Source organism: Lathamus discolor, chromosome 6 (assembly GCF_037157495.1).
Source record: "Lathamus discolor isolate bLatDis1 chromosome 6, bLatDis1.hap1, whole genome shotgun sequence".
In the NCBI taxonomy this organism is placed as follows: domain Eukaryota; kingdom Metazoa; phylum Chordata; class Aves; order Psittaciformes; family Psittacidae; genus Lathamus; species Lathamus discolor.
Genome location: NC_088889.1, coordinates 54337877 through 54345704, shown reverse-complemented (window position 1 = coordinate 54345704; position 7828 = coordinate 54337877).

Genomic DNA, 7828 nt, shown 5'->3' with positions numbered 1-7828 from the left:
GTTGCATGTGATCTTTGTATAGTGGGAAGAATATAGAGTTTATCTTTTTTCCATAACCATCTTTTTGAAATATGGTTTACAGAGCTTTTCCTTTAGCTTACAGCTTACTATTACTAATTTAGTTAATTTTGCATTCAGTATTTGGTTATTCTCCTAATTTCTAATTAATTGTATAAATGAATGTTTAAACTGCACGGTGATTAATGACTTCTTTGCCTCGGTCTTCACTGGCAAAGGCTCTGACCGCACCACCCAAGTCTTGGAAGGCAGACGTAGGGACTGTGAGAATGAAGACTTTGGGCCCACTGTAGGAGAGGATCTGGTTCGAGACCATCATAAAACTCTGAACGTGCACAAGTCCGTGGGACCTGATGAAATCCATCTGTGGGTCCTGAAGGAGCTGGTGAATGAAGTTGCTAAGCCACTGGCCATCATATTTGAAAAATCCTGGCAGTCAGGTGAAGTTCCCAGCAACTGGAAAAAGAGAAATATAACCCCCATTTTCAAGAAGGGGAAAATGGAAGACCCGGGGAATTACAGACCAGTCAGTCTCACCTCTGTGCCTGGCAAAATCTTGGAGCGCATTCTCCTGGAAGGCACACTAAGGCACATGAAAAACAACAAGGTGCTTGGTGACAGCCAGCATGGCTTCACTAAGGGGAAATCCTACCTGACCAATTTGGTGGCCTTCTATGATGGGGCTACAGAACTGATGGACAGGGGTGGAGCAGTTGATGTCGTCCACCTGGACTGTCCCGCACAACATCCTTGTCTCCAAATTGGAGAGACATCAATTTGATGGATGGACCACTCAGTGGATAAAGAACTGGCTGGACGGCAGCACATGAAGAGTTGTGGTCAATGGCTCAATGTCCGGCTGGAGACCAGTAACGAGTGGTGTCTCTCAGGGATCAATGTTGGGACCGGTCTTGTTTAACATCTTCATCACTGACATGGACAGTGGGATTGAGTGTGCCCTCAGCAAGTTTGCCGATGACACCAAGCTGAGTGGTTCGGTTGATACACTGCAGGGAAGGGATGCCATCCAGAGGGACCTTGACACGCTTGTGAGGTGGGCTGATACCAACCTTATGAAGCTTAACCATGCCAAGTGCAAGGTCCTACACCTGGGTGGGAGCAATCCCAGGCACGGCTACAGACTGGGCAAAGAAGAGATTCAGAGCGGCCCTGCGGAGAAAGACTTGGGGGTGCTGGTCGATGAGAAAATGAACATGAGCCGGGAGTGTGCGCTCGCAGCCCAGAAAGCCAACCGTACCCTGGGCTGCATCAAAAGTGGCGTGACCAGCAGGTCGAAGGAGGTGATCCTGCCCCTCTGCTCTGCTCTCGTGAGACCTCACCTGGAGTATTGTGTGCAGTTCTGGTGTCCTCAACATCAAAAGGACATGGAACTGCTGGAACAAGTCCAGAGGAGGGCCACGAGGACGATCAGGGCACTGGAGCACCTCCCGTATGAAGACAGGCTGAGGAAGTTGGGGCTGTTCAGCCTGGAGAAGAGAAGGCTGTGTGGAGACCTCATAGCAGCCTTCTGGTATCTGAAGGGGAGCTATAGGGATGCTGGGGAGGGACTCTTCATCATGGATTGTAGTGATGGGACAAGGAGTAAAGAGTTCAAAGTTAAACAGGGGAAGTTTAGATTGGATAAGGAGGAGGAAGTTCTTTCCTGTTAGGGTGGTGAGGCATTGGAATGGGTTGCCCAGGGAGGTTGTGAGTGCTCCATCCCTGGCAGTGTTCAAGGTTGGACGAAGCCTTGGATGGTTTAGGGTGAGGTGTCCGTGACCATGGGGGGGGGGGGGTTGGAACTAGATGACCTTGAGGTCCTTTCAACCCTAACTATATTATGATTCTATGAGTTGGGTAAAAGAGCCTGGTGCATTGAGCACAAACCTCCATCTCATCTCTTGATCCTCTGCCGTAGCTCACTTCATCACAGTATAAGGCATGTAGAGAAAGAGTTACCCAGGGGGCAACTAGGATCAGTGAGGTATAATTGGAGATGGCGAAAGGAGACTTCGAATAAGAACGTTTCTAAAGCAGTTGTTGGCGTTCTACCAACATAATGTCAACTAGTTCTAGCCGGCTCCTGACGAACGATATAAGCTTGTTCAGGACGCAGGGTCCAAAGATCAGTGCCATCATGATCACTGCAACTGACCCCACCAGGGTAGATATCAGGGTGGTTAGCCATGGTGAATGGTTAAACCATGTTTCATACCACCCTTATTGGGCTTCTCTGTCCCTTTTTCTTTTTTCTAGACCTTCTCTAAGTTTGGTCATGGTATCTCTGACAACTCCAGTGTGATCTGCATATACACAACATTCCTCTCTAAGCGCTACACACACCCCTCCTTGCTGTAAAAACATTAAATCTAATCCTCTCCGGTTTTGCAACACTACTTCGGAGAGTGATCTGATGGATTTTTCTAAAGCAGTTATTGATTGCTCAATTCTCACCAGGTCCTCGTCTACGGCTTTCCTTAGTGCTTTGAATTCTTTGCTCTGTTGTACTAGCGAGGCTACTCCTGTACCCACTCCCACACCTCCTAGAATCATTAATGTGGCTACTGTTAATGCTGTGAAGGGTTCTCGTTTGGACAAGTGATGTTCTGAGGTGATCTGTGAGTGACAAACAAACTCTTCAGAATGATAGAAGATTCTGGGGACTATTGCCACTTGTATGCAATAATCTGAAGATTCATTAAAAAGTTTCAATGACAAACAAGGTGTGACTCCTATAGTGGAACAGACCCACTTGGCGTTACTAGCCGGTAGTAACCATCTTACTGGTCTTTTAGATGGTAATGGTCTCTTTTCCTTAACACACAACTGTCTTTTGTGTTCAGGAACTTTCCCTACACACATGCCTCTTCCTGTCACTTGAGTTAATGTAATTCCTTGTTTTTCTGAGCCCCATGTACACTGCGCTGGGTTAATGGCATTTGAGAGTCTGGGTTTTTTAGTGACTCCCACAGCCTCGTAAAAGGGCGGTCTTATTCCATAACACAACCAGCAATGTTCAGTAAGACTCGGGTTAGTTCTGTTCAATACCAGGTAACTGACTTGCATCAGTTTCCAAAGGGAGTTACCCCCAAGGTATTCGTTGGGGTTTTTGACAGTTTGAGTGGGGGTGAGTGTATTTGTGGTATCGGTCATTTCAGGAGCTGTTGTTACGTCATCCGGTGTCTCTTTGGCTAAACCATCAGTCAGTACCAGGTTGGGGCCTACTGATAATGGATCATTTGGAACTGTTTCCTTTTTGATGAGAAATAGTCCACCTCTATCCTCTCCCGGTTCCCAATACCTAATTCCCCAAGTTCTACCTATTACCCATCCTGGGTCCTCTGGCTGTAAGATGTCAAGTCTTATATGCTGACAATTGGTGTCACTGTTAGTACGCCGACGCCATGCCAACTGCAAGCCTCCACTAGAATCATGACTAGGTGACTTGCATCCATCAGGTCCCCAACTTGTTTTTAGGAACTTGTCTTCTGTCGAAGGAGACCATGAGGAGGCGATTGTTTCACAACCCCAATAGGCACAATAACACTGATTTGGTTGATTGCAGTATCCTTTCCCAAGGTTGGAAGCAGGGCATATGTAGTAGCCTTTTAAGTTTAGACATAGCGGTATATGTACTAGCTGACACAGGGTGGCATTAAAACTGGGAGCCCCTGGAGTTATGACAGTTTGTATAACCTTAGCACTTTCCCATTGATATAATGCCCATTTAAATGGCTGGTGAGCCTGGTGACTTATTTCGCCCCCTGTTCGTGGCGACACCCAAAACAAAATAATCAGGATGCACCAGAAAGGGTGCAGCTTCCTTCCCTGTCCCAAGGCAACCTGGCTCGTACTTATTTTCTGTCCAAAACCTTGAGGTCGTTTCAACCGGGAGGTCCCCAAATCGTTCCGTGTCCTGGCATATTGCCCTTCTCTGGATTCTGCCGAGATGTCGTTCTTTATTGCCAGCAGGGAGTACGGGTTACGGGGGCGGCCGATGACGAGATCCTGCAGATAAAAACTCACAGTTTTCGTTAGTTTTATTTTTGAGGTCTGGTTTGATGGACTTAAGCGGACACCACTTAACTCTGCCATCCTTTTTAACTGCAGCATACCCTCGCCCTGTGAGGACTAGCCTCCATCCTTGTTCCCATTCTCCCAGCTCATTTCTAATTATGACTGACGGGCCCTCATCTAGTACTTGAGTGGCCCAGTGTTTTTGGGAGGGGCTATTTACCTTGTCCCCCCTGGGGAATTGATTTAATGCTAACAGAGCAGTCGCTAGCAGGCGCGCTTGGTCTCCCGAGGGAATGGTGTTGACAAAACCTTCTGTCTTTGCCAATACCTCTAACTTAGATTTCAAAGTTTGATTTGCTCGTTCAACAATGGCTTGCCCGGTGCTATTATACGGGATCCCATGTGTTAGAGTGATACTCCATGTAGAAGCAAATGCCTGTACTGATTTGGAGACAAAATTTGGACCGTTGTCTGTTTTAATCTGACTGGGGACACCAAGCCACGCCATGGCCGTCAGCCAACGTTGGATGGTCGCTTTAGAGTCAGTTCTGAGGTGTTGCGTGGCTATGATCACTCCACTATATGTATCTACAGTTACTGCCAACCACGCCCGAGGTTTCAACAGCTGACAAAGCGTAAAGTCCGTCTGCCACACCTCAGAGGCCTTAAGACCTCTGGGATTAACTCCACTGGACCACAGTGGTGTTTTCTGACAGTGGGGACACGTGGCGACTATGTGCTTCGCGTCAGCGACCGAAATCCCACATTTCTTTGCTAGTGCTTTGGCTCCAATATGGAGAGACTCATGTAGCTGATGGGCGTCTCTTAGCGTCCACAGTCCTTTTGCGGCAGCGTCTGCTTTGTTGTTGCTGGTTTGGAAGAAACCTTTGATTGGGTCATGACTGTTAACATGGATGACCGATATGGTGCCCTTTCGGGAAAATAGTGCTTCTTCTAGCATCAAAGCTACTGTAGATGTTGACACTCCGGGACCTGACATGGCCAAGCAAAGCTTGGCCACAAACATCGAGTCGGTCACTATGTTAAGGTGTTCCATTGGGAACAGTCCGCACACCAGTGCCACTGCCCTTGCTTCTAGCTGTTGGACTGAAAGCGTGTGGTCAGTCATTTTAATGCAGTGCCATTCCCCTTCCGACTGCCATACCGCCGCTGCGGTTGAAGTCACTGAAGATGCATCTGTGAAAACTGTTGGTCCCTGTTGGGGTCGGTCCATGACCTTCCATTGGAGGTCGATATTGACAAGTGCCAACATTTGAGTCCAGGGAGGCTTCGTAGCGTACCGGACTTCTCCACCAAATCCAACGAGGGCTATGGCCAAATACTCTGACATCGCCACTGATTGTGTTGGAAGCTGCTTGCGGAAGGGTAGAAATATCCTGGCGGGTTCGATGCCCAGGTGTCTTAGGGCGAGTTTCCTGCCTTTCATGATTAAGTTACCAAGGCACTCAATTCCTGGAGAAAATGCACGAGATGGTTTTCCCAGGACTATCCATTGTATTGGGCGGGCCTTTTCAGGGGGACCCTGGGCTAATGCTCCTACTCCCCCTCCTTCCGTAAAGTGTACGTACAGATCGAGCAGTATATTCAGATTCCACCTGGTGAGCGTACTTGACGATACCTGCTGCTCGATAAAATGGAGAGTTTATTGCCTCCGGCGTTAGAGTTTTTGGTTCCCATGGGTTCTTCCCTTTTAGAAGGTCATGCAAGGGGTTCATGGTTTCAGGAGGGATCAGGACAATATTGCGGAGCCATTGTAAGGACCCTACTAACTGTTGTACATCATGGAGCGTCTTGATGTGCCAACGGATTTTTACTAGGGGAGGGCTTATGTAAGAACTTGTGATCCCCACTCCTAAAAAACTCACACATGGTCCTCTTTTAATTTTCGCGCTCGCAATTTCGAACCCGCTTATCCTCAAAGTCTCCGAAACCATTGATACTAGCTGGTCCACCTGATTTCCTGATGGTGCGGCAATCAGGATATCGTCCATATATTGAATGATGGTCGCGGTTGGATCACTGTGCCGAACCGGTGTCAATGCCCAGTCCACTGTAATCTGGCAAATAGTGGGCGAGTTGATCATTCCTTGAGGCAACACTTTCCATTGGAAACGTAGGTTGGGGCGTTGGCTGTTTGGGAATACAACAGAAAAAGCAAACCGGTTCTTGTCTTCCTCATGCAGAGGTATCAAAAAGAAACAGTCCTTAATATCAAGGACAGCACAAGGTTGTCCTTCTGGTATCATAGAGTTCATGGGCAACAGCGTTTGGACAGGACCCATTGGCTCGATTCTTTTGTTTACTTCACGCAGATCATGAAGGAGGCGAAATCCCTTACCATTCCGCTTGGGTGTAACAAAGACCGGGGTATTCCATGGGCTGGTGGAAGGTTCTATATGGCCTTGTTGTAGTTCGCGGTCAACTAGCTCAAGAAGAGCATCCATTCGAGGCTTAGACAGGGGCCACTGCTCGACACACACTGGATCGGATGATTTCCATGACAATTTAATTGGTGGAGGCGGGTGTGTGGCAGTGGCCCTTACTACAAATTTGGCACCTTGGCTTTTAATAGGGCTAAAGCGTCCCTCCCCAACAGGGGTGGGACTCCTGACATAACATATGGAAAAAGGGTAATTGTTTTCTCCGGTTCTTTTTCAGTATGAAGTGTGATTGCTATCAGTTGGGCACTCTTCCGAGCTCGGGATAATCCCCCCACTCCATCCATCATAGAGGCGTCTTTCAATTTCCAACACGGGGGCCAGTTCGTCTCAGGGATAATGGTAACGTCTGCCCCAGTATCTATCAGGAAAGGGACACTGATGGTGGTACCAGATAAAACATTATGGAGGGAACAGACCCCCCACACCACTGGCGGGTTATCACAGTTCACGGCCAGGGCCACCCTGGGGTCCCGCTCCCAGGGTTTGGTCCTTGTTGACCCTGGGGTAGGGACAGATCTGGCTGAACCGTCGGTTGGACCATAAAGCTGGTTGCTTCTCGAGGGGGTAATGGGTTCGGGAGTGCCTCGCCCCATCTGGGGTTGGCATAGTTGGGCCGCCTCATGTCCCAAGTGGGAGAGGACTGTGCGCGGCCCAAGTGTCCCCTCCCCGCCCCGTTTCCCTGTGTTTTAGATTTTCATTCCTTAGCAAAATGCCCTTTCTTTCCGCAGGCCCAACACGGTCCTCTGGGTTGGTTCCGACGTGGGGGAGGCGCTATTAGTGGCTTTTCCGACTGAGGACAGTTTGGTGCAATGTGGCCCACCCAGCCACACTTAAAACATGCTGTCATATTAGCCATCGTGGTGTGGACAGCCGCCTGGATCGGGGCCAGTTGCTCTTCTTTTGCGACATGCTTAATCATGTCTGCAATGCTTGACCTTGCCGGCAATGATCGTAAAATTTCTTCGGTTGTCAAATTGCATTGCTGGCGTAAGCATTCTGTGACAACTGCGCCTTTCGCTTCCGCAGGCAGGGACGAGGAGTCGACCGCTGCCTGGAGGCGGTCTACAAATTGTGTAAAACTCTCACTTTCATTTTGTTTTATTGTAGACCATGGTGATGGCTTGGCAACGACTCTAGAAGCTTCACGAATAGCTTCTCTGGCTGCACGGGTAGTTGTCACTACTTCACAGGGCCGCAGGCCCTGGGCCTGTGCCTGGGGGGTGGTCATTGCCGGATCTATACCCGTTAATCGCTGCAGGCTGGAGCCGTGTAGTGGATGATCCGCCCCGGTTACTTGAGCTAGTTGTGCTATACAGTTGTATTCCCATTCT